Below are 17245 nucleotides of genomic sequence, written 5' to 3'. Positions count from 1 at the left end.
ATTGGCTGTTGATACCAACCTAGAAGGCGTGACTAAGTCTGTGTTTGAACAACTGATTAAGGAAAAAGGACTAGATCTGGTTATGGGCAAGGACAATGAGCAAACAAAGAATGTACCTAAGGAAAATGGAGATGAAACTGAGAACATACCTGGCTGTGACCCTGAAAAACTCTGTCCATTAAAAGAAGTCACCAAAATATCCAGTAATGCTGGATAAAAACTCTGTTCATGTAAATCCCTTACCTAAACCATTTTCCTATCCCACTCATAGCTTAGCACTAGGTAGACAGAATAGCTAAGCTAAGTTAGGATTTTGTTATTTTGGGGGGAGGGGGTTAAGAGAATATTTAAGATAGTATAGACTTGAGAACAGATAGATAGAATTATAAGAAAGGTAAGTATCATTGAAAAATGCAAGTTGCATTTTTTGAGTAGAAAAGGGGGGATTGTGGAAGAGGCACAAAGAAAGAGAGGACTTACAAGACAAGACAAGCATGCAAGAAACAAAGCTGGGGACCTGATCTGTCAATCAAGGGGGAAAATAGTCACACAGATTATCAATTTATTACAGGAGGAAGATGGAAACTTTGAATTTTTTTTAGCTTTTTTTCTCTTTTCTTTCCTTTCCTTTCTTACCTTTTTCTTCTTTTTTTTTCTGTGATAGAGCCCAGGATATGAAATCAGGAAGACTTGCATTCAAATATAACTCCAAACACATACTAGCTGTGTGGCTGTGTACAAGTCACTTAACCTCTGTCTACTTCAGTCTCCTGATCTGTAAATTGGGAATAATAATAGCACTTACTTCCCCAGGTTACCATGAATAAGATAGTATTTGTAAAGAACTTTGTATACCTTAAAGAGCTACATAAATGATAGAAATTTATTATTAAATAAAATTTTATTCAAAAGCAAAAGTATTAATAGCCCCCTCCTTTACTACAGTGATAAAATATTTACATCATATTCCATTAATGAATCTAAGATTTAGGCTTAGGAAATTGAATTCTGAATAGTGAGTTCCAAACTTCAATATCAAGTTGGAATACTGACTCAAACTGCTTAAAGATTTTTCAGAAACAATAAATTAGGCATGATGCTCAATAAATTTTTCTTGACGGATTGATTAGTTGACCAAAAATATACTAAGCTCATACATCAGACTGACATCCTGGTTTGGAGGAAGCTGTAATCTCAGAGAGAGAGAGAGAGAGAGAGAGAGAGAGAGAGAGAGAGAGAGAGAGAGAGAGAGAGAGCATTTAATACTTCAAGATTAGCAAAGTACTTTCTTCATCATAGTCCTACAAGTTAGGTATTTTTTATTATTATTATACCTCATTTATAAATGAGGAAACTAAAGCTCAATAAAGTTAAGTGACTTACCCAAGATCACAAAAAGTAGTAACATCATTAAATTAATTCTACACACACACACACATAGATACATAGATACATACATATATAGCATTACCTAGGTGATACCGTGTATAGAGTGCCAGGTCTGAAGTCAGAAAGATGTCATCCTGAGTTCAAGTCTGTCCTCAGACACTTACTAGCTGTGTGAACCTGAGCAAGTCTTCTAACCCGATTTGTCTCAGTTCCTCATCTGTAAAATAAAGTGGAGAAGGAAATAGCAAACCATTCTGATATTTTTACGAAGAAAATTCCAAATGTGATCATGAAGAGTCAGACAGGACTGAAATGCCTGAAAGATATAGATCAATGTGCATATATCTATATGTATGTATAGTGGATATAATACTGGATACAATAGATAGATACTATGTATAGATACTAATATAGTATAGTTCAAATATATTTCAAATAATTGTTATGTTATACATAGATACTATGCTAAAATTTATATATACCACATAGACACTATATAGTTATGTCTATATAAGTATGTAAATATATGTGAATATGTGGATACTATATCTATGTATATCTATCATTCTAAGTATATCAGCAAATCCTCTCTTAGAACAAAGAAAAACATTTAAGCCAGACAAAAAGACTTTGACTGCATCTGATAGCACATAACATGCTAAACATCCATAGATTCTTCCCTATTAACTGAGTTTGGTCATTTTACCATTTACACAAGTTCAACTGATGTTTAACATTATTCCCTTTTACATTCTTTTTTCTTTTTTTCATGAATTGATTATTCATTTTAGCATCCTCTAGAAAAAACCTCCATTCTGTGACTATTGATGATTTGGGAATGAGATTACTCTCCTGGGTACTCCTACTCACCGGAGTTAGAAATAATTTCAAAAATACATTTTACATGTTGTTCTCATGGTTCTGCCTAATTCGCTCTGTGTCAATGCATTTAAATCATCCTATGCTTCTTTGAATTACATTTATTCACACTTTCTTATGTTATAGTGTTCTACTAGAGGAAGACAATACACAAAAGGGAACTGAAAAGTGTGGGAGGGGTTGTTTGAGGGAGCCTTATTTTCAAAATCCATAAGGCAGGAATAAGGATGTGAGGAGAATGAAGATCATCTGTACTTCTCCACAAAACGGAGGGTCCAGGAGGAACTAAGCAATGACAGAAGGGGAATGACTTTATGAATGTTTGGTAACTGTATGTAGGGCAAGGATACCCCAGGTACTGAGGAAAGTTCCAGGATGAGAAAATATGGTCTTAAACTCAAAAAACTAGGAACAGAGCCAGGAAAAGGAAAGAGAATTTCTTTTTAATGCAATCAATCTTCTTGATATTAACCGTAATGCAAAAAGACATCAAAATGAGGGAATAATGGAAAACAATATGATCCATGTGCCAGAATATTTTAAACATTAATGCAAATTATGAAACCACAAATTTTGTGTTTCCTGTATTGTGTCTATGTATGTATATGTATACATATACTTTTATATGTGCATATATATTCCTAATATTCATATATATATATATACATATATATATATATGCAGGCAACAAAGTGGTAAAGTGGATAAAGTGCTGGGTCTAGAGTCAGAAACACTCATCTTCCTGATTTCAAATCTGGCCTCAGACATTTACTGTGAGACCCTGGGGTAAGTAACTTAAAACAGTTTGCCTCAGTTCCTCATCTGATCTGGAGAAGGAAATGGCAAACTACTCCAATGTCTTTGCCAAGAAAACTCCAAATGGGGTCATTAAGAGTCAGACATGACTAAAATTACAGAACAACAACATATGTAATGTGGGAGAAGAGGAAAGTGAAGGTGTATGATAGAAGGATCAAATGATTAGATTGTTGGAATATCTGAAATGTGTGACATACTAAAAATATGGAAAAAACTGCTATAAATCTGTTCTTATTTGTTAGGTGGGATCCAAGTTTGCCAATTGAAGCTATTTCTTTGTTCGTTTCATCACTTTTCCATTACAAACATATCATAGCCCACCCCACTTGACCACCAGAGATTCAAGTCATATTAATTAGTACCTCCAGGAGTTATTGAAGATTAAACATAGGCTACAGGAACCCAGGACTAAATCTGTTTGTTTTTTCAAAGTACCAGCTTCTTGTCTTATTTATTAACTCAATAGTTCTATCACTTTCGATTTTATTAATTTCTCCCTTAATTTTTAAGATTTCTAGTTTGGTTTTCTTCTTGGAGCTTTTAATTTGGTCGATTTCGAGTTTTTTTATTTGCATTTCTAATTCATTGATCTCTGCTCTCCCTAGTTTGTTAATATATGCACTCAGGGATATGAATTTACCTCTGATTACTGCTCCCAGGACTAAATCTGATTGGTTACATTAATCAATTTAGTTAAACTTAAAACCTTGATCAAAATTTAATTTTTTTCCTAAATTGATTATTCATCCTCCAGACAAAACCTCCATTCTATAACTATTCCTTGGATCTAAAGATGATTTGGAAATGAGATTACTCTCCTGGGTACTCCTACTCACCAGAACTAGAAACAATTTAAAAAATCCATCAGACTAGAGAAATTTGTCAAAATCAGACTCTCAAGTAATGTAATATACCCTTCCCCAAATCTGGATTTTTCTGGTTACTGTTCATATATTGCCCCTATCTTCCATTTGTTCTCAGTTTAATTGGAGTTTTTTTCCTCTCTTGAACATCTCCTAACTTCATGAATTTCCACTGGCTGTCCTCCATGTCTGAAATGCTCTTATTCCTCCTCTGTTTCCTGCCTTCCCTAGTTTCCTTCAAGTATCAGATAAAAGTCTACCTTCTGTAAAGAAACTTTTCCTATGCCTCTTAGTGCTAGAGTACCTTCCACTTGAGATTATGTCCAATTTATCCTGCATATCTTTTTGGTACATAGTTGTTTGCATATTCTCTTCCCCATTATGCTGTTTGCTTACTGAGGAGAAGAAGCTGTTTTGTAGTTGATGCCTGGTACATAATAGGTACTTGATGAATGCTATTGACATGCTGAGTTGCAAATGGTTCCTAATTTTGTAGAAAAGAAATTGTTTATTATATATTTTATTTTCATTCATTCCATTTATGGACAAGAATTTTCCCTCATGGGGAATGGCTATACCACGTAACTTGGTATAGAGTTAGCTAAGTGGTACAGTGGACAGAAAACCAGACCTGAAGGTAAGAAGACCTGAGTCAAATCCAGAGAAAGATACTTACTCTGACTCTAGGCAACACATTGAACCTCTGCCTCACTTTCCTTAACTATAAAATGGTAATTATAAAAACACCTACCTCTTTGGGTTATAAGGATGAATTTAAATGATACCAGTAAAGTACTGGCACATAGAAGGGACTTAATAAAAGCTCATTTCCTCCTTTCTTCTTGTTGTGGCCAAGCTGGATCATTGCAATCATTGCTTTCTTTCCATATTTCAACCATCCTTTGAATAATGTAATCTAAAATTCTGCCAGGAAATGAAGTCAATTCCACTGGCCTATAATTTGAAGTCTTGTCTTCCTTTGGAAAAAAAAAAATAGGTCATTTTCTTTCTTCTGTTCTTTAGTAACTCCTCCTTTATTCATAGTCTTTCAAATGTCAGTAACAATGCTATAGTAATTACATTTCTTAGTTCTTTAAATATATAGTAGTTCATCTGAACCTGGTGATTTTAAGTCATCAAAAAAAACGGAGAGCTGTCTTAATATCTCTCTATTTCTCTTGAGTATTAATTCTCTATTGGTCATTTTTGCTCTGTTGTTTCCAGTTCACAGTATGCTTCCAACGTATAATCCAGACTCTCCATAGCCAACCTTCCTTTCAGGGAAACATTTCCAGGATCTATCTTCAGGAAACTAGCCAAAAAGAAAAGAATATTTGCAAGTTTTCTGTTTCTGGTCAGGTTAGATATACTGGGACATTGAGTTGTGGTCTAGCTCCTTCAGTAACAGGATCCTTCTAGCCACCTTAGGATTGTCCAATTAGCATATCAAGGCTCACTGAAGCCCACCAACCAAAGGAACTCTAGAATTCTTTTCATGGTGGTGCCCATTTGGTATCATGTTTAAGCTATGCCTAACCCTCTTGACTTAAGGTTGGGAAAGAGAAGACCAGCTGTCTCCATTTTTCCCCCTCTATAAGTCCCTATATAGCAAAATTTTTCATGTCACAACCCATCCTGAGGACTATTCATTCCAATGGTATCCCTATCCCTGCCTTAGGTGCTTTAGATCATGAGTGCATGCTGAATAAACATGCTAACTTTTCCTGTGAACAAGTAGCTTCATTTCCTGGGGCATATCTGAAATTTTGTAGTTCTTGGGCTTTTAGTTTATAAATCCTGAGAAAAAAGGAGTCTGAAATTCCTAGCCACTGTACCAATCTCCCAAAGTTTGTCTTAGGGGATCTAGACAGCAAGGGCTGGGAGTGTGAATTCTGTTACCCATGGGTAGGGAACCTTCATTTGACTATCAGATACCTATGCTATGACTAGGAAATTTACTCTGAACTTCATGCCTCTTGGCTCTGCTGCCCCATGACATTATTAGCAGAGCTACTAGGCATAACTTCTGATACACAATAATTTTTGGGGGGGATTACTTATAAAATTTTTGAATTTCATTTATTTAGTGAATGCTGCAAGTTACTTTAAAATCACTTTAGTCTGGAGCAGAAATAAATAAAAATTGTAGGTTCCTTTTACTAAAATTTTTAAATTTATTCAACAAACATTTATTAAATACCTAATATTTGTAGAATATTGTACTTGTTTCTGGAAAGGTAAAATAATCAGATCACACATTTCTCTTGCCACCATGAAGTTTACTATCAAGGATATAACTTTGAATTAGATTCTAAAATCCTTACCTAGCTTCCATAGAAAGCAAGGTATTACTACTTAAAGAAAAAAATAGAAAAATCACTTAAAATAGTTGAGTGATTCTCCCCAAGACCACCCTGAGATCTTCTCATAGGACTCTTAGTGAAGTCTTTAGTTTTCCAGTCCTTTTATCATGCTGTAATTCATAAAAAATATTTATTGAGGCCTGTGGCATATAGAGCAATTTGCTGGAATGGGCACACAAAGACAAAAACAAACTGTCCTCAAGAAGCTTACATTCTATTTAGTCTTTAAAGAAGAGGCATATTATTTCTAAAATGAAGAGCATTTTTATTGTCCTTATAAAAATTCTTCCTGTTTCTGTATCCATGTTCTTATGAAGAAATTTACTATTGAGATATGTGCCTCTATTTCTCCATAGAACAAAAAGATAAGGGGGGGAAATGCCTCATTAACATTTTTGGGGTAGGCAACTCTTGTGTTATTGTAATTTTTTTCTTAAAAAAATAACTTTATAAAACTTTCTCTTTCTCCCAGATGGTCACATACATACTAGCCAACTTGATTGATGGAGCTATGGCTAGGCTAGTAGTTCATTTTATTGTTCTACTTGGCCCTCATGGGGCAAAGCTAGTAAAGAATAAAAGTTTCCAGGATTTAAATAATTGCTTGATGCAAAGGAAAACTTCTTAACAACTTGGAATATTCCAAAGTAGAAGGTACTGTCCTGGGAATACAAACAATTCTGTCATCTTGATCAATTTCCTATCATGAAAGTATAAACCTTTATTTAGAGTAAGGATTCTTAACTTGTGACCCTATGAATTGCCCCTCTCAAGGGTCCTGTGGATAGATTTGAAGAACAAAATTATATCTTTATCTTCGCTGACCTCTAACTGTTTAGTATTACTTCTGGTTATGAATGGACAGTCAAGTGTCCATAATACACAAAAAGATTAAAACCTTTGCTTCCTAGGACTCTGAAAGAATTTCTCCTTAGGAAAGAATAATCATACCTTCTGGTGTTTACTGATAGTTCATAGTGTACCGAGATTTCATAATAATTGAATGACTGGAATTTAGGGGGACAGATTCTGAAGAGTGTATAAAAAGAGCTATGAAACCAGCATTTGTCTTTTTCTCATGTTAAGAAAAGGTAAAACTAGAGAAAATGGAAATATAAAATTTGTGCATTATATATTACTATATGACCATGTGTTAATATATTCACATGATATATCATATCTACATATCAATTATATTATACACCACTATTATTAATTCATATATTCAGGACTTCTTGATTCTAAATCCTAACCACCCAAAACTAACTGTTCCAATAATTTCTAACTGTGTAATCTTTTAAGAATTTCTTTGTAATTGACATTAACAATTATATAAAACTATATATTTCTGTGATGGTTTCAATTTAGTGACGGCATGACGATAAATTCTATAGTCCCTTGAATTCCCCTTTAGACTTATCACCTTCTGCTATTATAATTCCACCCTATAAACCTGTCAGATAAATATATTGTAATATTTTAAAGAACAGAAAACATCATTTCTGTGTAACTGCTTCAAGTGGATAAATGTAGGTATAAAATGTGATAAAAATGAATATTAATCTTTATGATTCCATACTGTTTAGTATCTAAGAACACTGTCCTCACAAGAGCTCTGTGAAAGTGGGTGCTACAAATACTATTACCTACATTTTTTCAAAATAGGAAACTGAGGATTAAAGAAGTTAAATTTCATTTGTTTAAAGTCAGTAAATGGTAGAGTTTAGATTCATCTTGTGTCTCCATATACCAAGTCTAGCATTTTTTCAAGTTCATTTGTTTCTTATGATAGCTCCATGAAGTAGGTAATATAAGTTATTATACCATTTTATGGAGGAAGAAACCAAGACCTTGTAGGAATCAAGTGATTTGTCTATGATAGTAAACAGGGATTCAAATCCAAGTTTGCTGATTCCAGGCCCATTATATTTGCTCTTACAGCATGTGGCTAAAAGTTACTGTACAACAGACTTCTTAGTTAGCTTCAAATGATACCTATTCATTGTGGTGTAATGGGAAAAGATCCTCATCTGGGCATCAGGAGTCCTGGATCCAAATCTGCATTCTCCTATAAATGTACTGGTGAGTAAATTACTTAATATCTTTTAACCTAATTTATATTCAGTATAAAACAACCAAATTGAATAAGATGACTTCTTCCATTCCTAAAATCTTATGATTTTCTTTCCAAGCTATATTTTTGGGGAACTCTCCAGAGAAAATGACAATACATTGCCATTATTTTTATATGGTTCCTGACTCCTTCTAAACATCTGTTGACTCATAAATTATATGATGCAATATCCATGTTCAACAATTGCTTTATGCATCATGGAAAAAGTAGAATTCCTTCTCATATTAAGATATATCAAAATATTATCACAAACTTCCCCCCCTTTCCCATCCTTAAGGATATCATTGCATAAATTAGATACAATGAAGTGGAAAATCAGTCAGTGAGAACATTCCTTTCAATTTGCTATCAGTCCTTACTCGCTAGGGATGAAAAGACTGATTCCAACAAAAATGATCTATAAGTTTTGATACTCCCCCACCTTGGGAAAATACTTCCAAGGCATACAATATGCCCATTGTAATTGCAAATTCAAATATGGATGTATACTGAGTCAATTCAGAATAGGGTAAAGAAACTAGCAATGCTTGGGACAATACTCTGAAATATGTGCATATGTGTTTTGTTTTATTTTTTTGTTGGGGGGGGGTTGTTGGCATTACCACATGAGAATATTACAAATTCCAATACATATCATTTTAGCCCAATTACCCTATCTAGTTCTGTATCAGATACAAAGGCTAGTGGACACTGTTGTCTTGCACTCGACAAGCTAGTTGCTCAAGAACAGTGGAAAGTATACTTCTTGAGATAGGTTCCTCGCCCCTGTCGCCCCCTGTACTCACCACAAGGAGTTAAATGTCGATAAAACCGTGCAGCCGCAGAAGTCTGTGGGTCTGAACCAGTACTCTGCTCCTTCTGTTTAAGTGTTAATGCACACAGCTCCTTAGAAGCAATTGTGTGAGCTTGCCTTACCCAGCTGCCCAGAACTTGCTGACAGCTTTACCTTTTGTTGTTTCCGGTAATTCGGACTAGAAGTAGAACTGCTTCTCGAGGTTGCTCTTCTGAACGCTCCTCCCAGAACAGTGAATTGGAAAAAAGGAGTCCGTGATCTCCTGCAGAGTACCAGCCTTCCTGCCTGCTTAGCTGCTGCCAATACCCCCTTTTCTTGCCAGTGATGACATTCAGCTAGCTGTACCGCACAGGATCCAGCACGGACTCCTCATTATGTAAGGCGGGCTAGGTCAAGTGTAGGAGATGCACACTGCTGGCCTCGGCAAGCTATAGGACTCTTCCTTCGAATTAACTAACACTGCATGGGCTATGGAAACTGGAGGAGACTGATTTTTTTTTTTTTTGCTACATCTTTTGGAGGTAAATATGGTTGCATGATTTAATGGTTAATATATAAAAGTCCTGGCAGATGACTGTCAGCCATGCTGTGAGCTGCAGGAAAAATTACCAGGATAAACCAGGACTGTCAGCATGCTTCATAAGCATAGTAATTCTTCTAGCAAACCCAGCTTTAAGTCACTTCATGAATAAATAAATCGCAAATTAGAGTTTGCTTAACAAACATTTCTATCCATCTGGGATCATTGCTGATTTGACTGATTAATATGTGAGTGAAATCCATTTGCTTGAAGGTGTTGTGGGGGAGCATTAGTAGATGTGACTATTAGCTCCCTGTGATTCACTGCAGCTCTTGGCTGCCGAATTGCCTTTGCCTCTGGATTGCAAATTTTCTTCCTTCAGAAGTGGGCTATTTGTTTTCATATTCTTGCTTTTCTTGTTACTGTTGTGTCAGTTTGATGATAGAGAGTGCGGAACTGGACTGTTGAATGACTTCACAAATTGAGATACACTTTCACCAGTATTTATGGTGAGCACTGCAGAGGAACTGCATTCCATAAGAGCTCTGAATTCATTTTAGTTTAGCTGCATTGACCAAATACTTGTCATGGTCTAAGACGTGTGATAAAAGAATCAAAGGGAAATTTTGAGGTGGCATTAATTTTAAGCAATGAGTGAGAAATTATACAATTGATCCTTTTTTTACAGATTATGTCACTGCATAAAAAAATGGTAATGGGGGAGGAAGGGAGGGGAAAAGGGAGGAAGAGAATTACTGGTGGAATACGTAAAAAAAGCTGTAAGAAATATCAGGGTCATGTTGCTGCAGACATCTGATGTTGTCAAGGAATTATAAGAAGATTCAACCAGAGGTGGCAGTGCATGATTTTGAAGATACATGGCTATTCAGAGGATGTACAACACATTTGAAAGTGTTTCAGCTTGCTTAGAGTCCTTTGCAAGCAAAATTAAAGTTCAATAACCTGGATAGTACTGACTAGAAAGCAATGGAGAGATGCAACTAAGCAAAAGAATGTGATCAGATCAAAGAGCTTTTCAAATATTGTGTCAAATATCTGGTTAAAAAAATAACTAAGGGGGGGGAGCTGGGTAGCTCAGTGGATTGAGAGCCAGACCTAGAGATGGGAGGTCCTAGGTTCAAATCTGGCCTCAGACACTTCCCAGCTGTGTGACCCTGGGCAAGTCACTTGACCCCCATTGCCTAGCCCTTACCACTCTTCTGCCTTGGGGCCAATACACAGCATTGACTCCAAGACGGAAGGTAAGGGTTATTATTAAAATTAAAAAAAAAAAACTAAGATTTAGGCTAGCATCTTGGACATTTCTTAATACTTAGGTATTTCATATTAATTAGGCTTAATATATTCAGTCTACTAGCCAAGTTGAGGTTTTTTTAGAATATGAACTTTATAAGAACACTTCTATATATGTTTTTATTAATACAAGTAATAAATAATGTATTGGCATACACTAATGTAGATGAAAGATGATTTTCTGGGGGTGGTAAATTTAATATTAGAACAAGATTAAAATGGAATTAATTATTTATGAAGAAAAGTACTGCTTATCATTTTATGTTTTACTTCATTGATTAAAATATACCTATTTCCACAAATAATTTGATTAGGCAATTATAGTCCATTGGGATATAATTTTATACTATTGATGTCAAAAGGAATTTGCCCTACAGAGGGAGATTAGCATAAAAGTCCTTTTTTTGAAAAGTTAGGCATTTAATATTTTCCTCATTAACATCTTGATAGAAAGTAATGCAAAATGACTTAATTGCCATTCACTTATAATCTTAAAGAGCTTCACTTCCCTAGAGATAATATTGCCAGGCTTTTATTATGATCACTATTGAATGGGCTGCCATCAGCTTTTTATTATACAGGATTTGTTCCTATGGTGGCACATGAACTGTGGCAAAAGATGGCAGGTTAACAACTTTCCCAATTATACTTTTTTTAGAGTGAGATGATTTCCTTCAAAACATTGCTATTCTTAAAATGTAATTTTTCTTATTTATAGTTCACTCTAATTCATACATAATAATCCAATATAGTTTATATTGCTCAGTTTTCCAGATAGTAATTAAATAAGCAGTATGGACTCATAGGAATTTATTTTATTAGCATGGTTTCATGCCTTAATTTATTCCTATGATATGAAGCACTATTACAGAGGATGATGTTTTATATTCTCTATAATACTGCAATATATTTATTTGACTTATATTTATATAGTGGAATTATAAAATCAGAAGGTGATAAATCCAGAGAGGAATTCAATGGGCTATCAAATCTATCCTTATGCTATCACTACAATAAACCCATAACCAAAACATAGCTGAATATAATTTTAAAATAAAATGTCCAGAAAGTTAGATTCCACATGGAGGTTTAGTATTGGGACAGTTAGGTGATACTTTGACTAGAACACAGGACTTGGATTCAGGAAGATCTGAATTCAAATTCTTCCTCAAACATTGAACTATTTGTATGACCCAGGCCAAGTCACTTAACCTCTCTCAATCTCAGTTTCCAATAGCACCTACCTTATAAGATTATTATAAGCTGAGATATGTAAACCATTTTGCAAACTTTAAAGTGCCAAATAAATGCTAAATATTATTACCAAAAACCTTCAGATTGTTTCTACCAATAATAATTCTTTTAAATATTCTCTTGGAAAAACTTCTTTTGTAACTGTTCTTCAAAATGGAAGAAAAGTTAGCATGAGTTGCATTGCTCCACACTTTTTTTTAAAAGACCTAATTCTTCCTTGGTATTTGATTTAATTGTAAAACTATGAGTAATACAGAATATAATAACTTTTACCTAGCAGTGGGACAGCTATGTAGAATAGTAGATATAGCCCCAGGCCTGGATTCTGGAGGACTTGGGTTCAAATCTAGCCTCATACCCTTCCCAACTCAACTCTGGACAAGACTCTTTACCCAGATTACCCTCCCTTGTTACTCTTCTGTTTTAGAATGGATACTAAAAGAGAAGGTAAGGTGTTGAAAAAATTCAGATAGCAGTATGTGGTTTACAAGGTATTTTATAGTTTGAAGTTTAAATATAGTTCATATAAAGTTATAGTTTCTCATATAGTTTTGATGTTATTTCATAATATCTGAGGAAGAATAATGTCAAATATAGTGCAAATATTACTGCATTACATCTAGGGAGGAAGAAAATAAAGATGAAGGAAATTAAATTATTTTGCTAAGATCATAAAGCCAGTAAATATTCATTTCAGAAGTTTATGAGTAGTAGATGGAAGGATAGGCATTGTAAATGCCTCCCATCTATTATTTGTATATCTGCATGGATGGATGGAGGTATAATAAAATATAGCATAGTGCAAAATAGTGTTGAATAGTATAACTCCTGAGATTTCTGTCTTATGTATTATATTATTATAATATATATTCTTGAATATATAAGTATACACATGGTAGGTAACTATGAAAATATACTTAGGCATTTAAATTAATTAAATACATCTTAATGTATTTAATTTTAGTATAGATATTTAATTTTACAGCCACCTATGTAGCCCTTGACAAAACTGCTCCCTTCAACAGCATATTATATTTTTTTTTGGTCTAAACCTTGAGATTTCTTCAGACCTTTATAGACACTCTGTCCACCAAAACAAATGTGTAGCTCATGTCTAACTTACATTTTAGACAGTTGCCTACTTGGTCAGGTGGAATGAATAGGCCTTGGACACACCATGTGCACAGATGCACAGCTAGAAACCAGATCTTCCTGACTTCGAGACCAGCCCTCTAAGCCGCAGTACACTTTACCACAATTTACCTCATATAAATATTCTATTAGCATTGCCATGATGTTTCATTACAAAGATTTGAGTAGAGTTTGCATATTATTTGCATGAGTGTCATTAGGTAATCATTTATCATTATAGCAACAAATTATGAAGATCATCAGTAGAAAAAATAGAATCTTGACAATCCAGAACAGTAATGGTGAACCCTTTAGAGACCTTAGCGACTGAGTGCTCAAAGTGCCTCATGTGAGCCTTACCCCAGAAAGGGAAAGGAAGAAGCATTCCTATTGGGCTGCTGGGCAGAGGGAGTGATGTAAGAAATTTCATCAGGCAAGGGTGGAGAGGGAGAAAGTAGCAGCCCCCTCTGGCATGGTCCAGCGAGCAGGCCATAGGTTCACCAACACAGGTCTAGGAAGGACATTGAGCTAAACTGAATAAGATGTAATTTGTTATGAACAAATATAAAGCCATACGTTTGGGCTAAAGAAAGTTGACTTCACACATATAAGGTGAAATAATCATGGTTAGATGATAGCTTTTCTGAAAAGTGTCCAGTGTTTTAGTGGACTGAAAACCCATAATGAGTCAAGTGTGATAAAGCATTCAAAACAGATAATGTGATCTTGGACTGCATTGAAATAGACATAATTTCTGGAAATGTGAATTTGATAGTCCCTTTGCATTCTTGTCAGAATAGATGTAGAACACATTTTTTTTTCAATTACAAGAGCCCAATGCGATATTTGTGTTTCATGAGCAAGACCTGGATGAAGATCCAGAAAAGGAAAATGAGAAAACATGGTCTGATGGAAAGGAGAAAAACAAGAAGACCATGGTTTTCCAAAAACTTAGAGAGAAGAGAATATAAAGGAAGATAGGGTAGTCAACAGTGTCAAAAGCTGCAGAGCAGTCAAGAAGAATGAAAAAAAGGACCAAATGATTTGACAATTAAGATATCTTTGGTCATTTTGGAGAGAGTAGTTGGATGAGATTGGAAGGCAGATTTTTAGGTATTAGGAAGACAATGAGAGGACAGAAAATGGAGGCACCTAGTGTCAATGGCTTTTTAAATGTGTTTATTCAGGCAGAAGACATAGACTTTGATAGTTAGCAGGGATGGATGAATTAAGTTAGAATTTTTTTGAGGATAGGGGAGATAGGAGGAAATGCTTATAGAAAGAAAAGAAGGAACTAGCATATAGAAAATGACTGAAAATAAGTGAAAAGGGGAAACTAATAGAGGGGGCATTCTATTGAAGGAGATGGGATGAAATGAGATTGCCTGTACAGGTTAAAGGGTTAAGCTTGGTAAGGAGTAAAATCACCTATTCTTATGACACAGGAGTGAAAGAGGAAATAATGGAAGAAGGTGTCTGGATAATAAGAGATGAGGAAGAAAGAACAAAAAAGGAACCTCACAGCAAATGATCTCAATTTTTTTCTGTAAGATATGAGGCAAGATTCTCAGCTGAGAAAGGAGAATGGGGAGACATGAGAGGTTAGAAAAGGAATGAAAACATTTGGAAAGGCTGATTTGGAAAGTGAGATAATGAGTTAATAAATGAGATGTAGAAGGATTTCCATGCAATCCATTGTTTAGCAGGGTAAGCCCAGCTGAGGCTGAGTTTTTGCTTTATTTTTAAATTTGTAAGGTACTCAGAAGAGTTGTGGTGCCCCTCCAACTTCATTCAACAGCATACATGTAGTAGTTAAAGTGGCAGGTGGTAAGAGTGATCTAAGACTGAGACTTGGCAAGGCATAATCAGCAATATTATAAAGAGTCCAGGAACCCAAGAGATCAGTGTAAAATTAAACTGATTCACCAAGGGATCAAAGATAAGGGAAAAAGCAGAGATTGGTTAGGGTAGGACATGTGACCTAGGAGAGAGTGGAAGGATTAAAAGACTGGAAATCACAGTGTATTTGAAGAGTAAGGTTTTATATGGAAAGGGAAAGGAAGACATGAAAAGCCAGTACAGTATAGACAGATTTGGGGATTTCAGAATTTTGGAATGTGAAGGTGATAGCAAAATCAAGTCTATAATCATTTTCTGGGTGACTGAGGTGAGGTGAAGGAGTAGGTCATAGGAAGTGAGTAGGCTGAGGAACTGAGTGGCTACAGTGTTGAGGGGGAGTCAGTATGTAGGCATGGTAGTAATATCAGAAATTGGAGAGGAGAGAAAAATTGATACAACATTTTTAGAAATAATAGGCCCTTTGAGCAACAAATCCCTGCTTATTATGCTGATTGTAAGGTCCATGCTCCCATTACATTGCTAACTTTAATCCCATGAGAGTTTACTTCATAACACTCATTGAAGATTATCCCCTATTGCCCATGATTTCAATTCTTCCCTTTATTTTCTCACATATTCTCCTGTAGTCCTTACTTCCTGAAAAGTTATGAGCATTATCTGCCCATCACTGTTCAACATTGGCTCAATTAGAGTATCTATTTCCTCTCCTCTCCTCTCCCCTTTTATGTTAACTCTTATTTTTCAGTTTAGCCCCATAAAAATTTAATTCATCTGTGTATGGAGTGTTGTGAGGTTCAATACATGCTTTCTAAACTTGTTCATTCACAATCACATCTATTTATGCTCCATTTTTATCTTGAACTCCCTGTGAACTTTTAAAAATTATTATTTTTCCCAGTACATGTAGACACAATTTTTAATTGCTTTCTGACATTTTGCAATCCATGTTCTCTCCCACATTTCTCTCCTTTTCTTTCCCCTCCCTGAGATGGCAGGTAATATGATATAACTATATATTTACTATCATGAAATATCTTTTTCCATGTTCCTCATTTTAAAGAAGTTACATTTCATTTATATAAGAAAAAACTCACAAAGGAATTAAAATAAAAAATTATATGCTTCAAAATATATTCAGACTACATCAGTTCCTTCTGTGGTGGATTGCCTTTTTTGTCACAAGTCCCTTGGGGTTGTCATGGTTCTTGGCATTCCTGATGATGGTTAATTTGTGTACTTTAAGAGAGAAATTCATGGATGGTATCTCTCATGTTATTTTGTTGTTGTTTTTTTTTGTCCCATATGTGTCTTTCTCTTTCTAGATTCTCCCCATCCCCTTTTTCCTAGGGTAATTTATTTCATTTCTTGTGCCTTTCTTGGTAGCTATATTGATTTATCTTTCTGTACTTTTGTTATCTAAGGTATTTGTAATGAGAATAATTTTCTCATATTTTGTTTTTTATAGGAAAGTTCCAAATGATTCTCTTTTATTTAACATAAATCTTTTTTTTCAATGATGATTAGGCTCTAATCTATAGGGCCGTCACATTGGATTGTATCATAAACTCCTTTGTCCTTTGGAACATTTTGTTGCATTATCTTTTTCAGTTTCTAATGAGCTCAGAATAGTTGTGTATTATTCATATTTCTCTGACTTTATATTTGAAGGTCTTTTCTCCTATTGTAAAATTTGGCTTCAGAGTTATTCTATTTAACCACTGTCTTGGAGTTTATAGAATAAGTTTTTACCCAAAATCTGGATGCAAGCTATAGATTCATTCCATTGACACTTTGTTTTCTGTATTCAGAAGTTCCAAATAGGTCTCATATTATTTTCTGCATTATGATAGTCAGTCTATTCAACTTGACATGTTATTCTGGGAGATGCATGATCTTTAGGTTGTGTTAATGCATCCTGTTTTTGAG

General features: G+C 34.8%; 1 protein-coding gene and 1 long non-coding RNA gene across 17 annotated transcripts in view; one reads left to right on the top strand and one right to left on the bottom strand.

The window, feature by feature from the left end:
• Positions 1 to 9352, bottom strand: part of LOC103096867 (uncharacterized) — a 61264-nt gene extending 51912 nt beyond the window's left edge. For both annotated transcript variants that reach the window (XR_008911765.1, XR_008911766.1), the window contains exons 1-3: positions 9233 to 9352; positions 4702 to 5262; positions 1472 to 1606 (exon numbers count right to left, since the gene is read on the bottom strand). This is a non-coding gene — a long non-coding RNA (uncharacterized LOC103096867). The remainder of the gene's footprint in view (positions 1 to 1471; positions 1607 to 4701; positions 5263 to 9232) is intronic.
• LOC100016606 (sodium channel protein type 1 subunit alpha) overlaps positions 9337 to 17245 on the top strand; it is a 248514-nt gene continuing 240605 nt past the window's right edge. For 4 of the 15 annotated variants that reach the window (XM_056797231.1, XM_056797236.1, XM_056797264.1 and 1 more), the window contains exon 1: positions 9625 to 9761. The gene's annotated coding sequence lies outside the window, so the exon portion shown is untranslated. Of the gene's footprint in view, positions 9762 to 17245 lie in introns of all 15 variants that reach the window. The other 11 variants (XM_056797250.1, XM_056797248.1, XM_056797263.1 and 8 more) reach the window with 9 other exon arrangements.

This window comes from Monodelphis domestica, chromosome 4, assembly GCF_027887165.1.
Source record: "Monodelphis domestica isolate mMonDom1 chromosome 4, mMonDom1.pri, whole genome shotgun sequence".
Lineage (NCBI taxonomy): Eukaryota > Metazoa > Chordata > Mammalia > Didelphimorphia > Didelphidae > Monodelphis > Monodelphis domestica.
The sequence above is the reverse complement of the archived record's forward strand: the minus strand, read 5'-3'. Positions and strand labels throughout refer to the sequence as shown.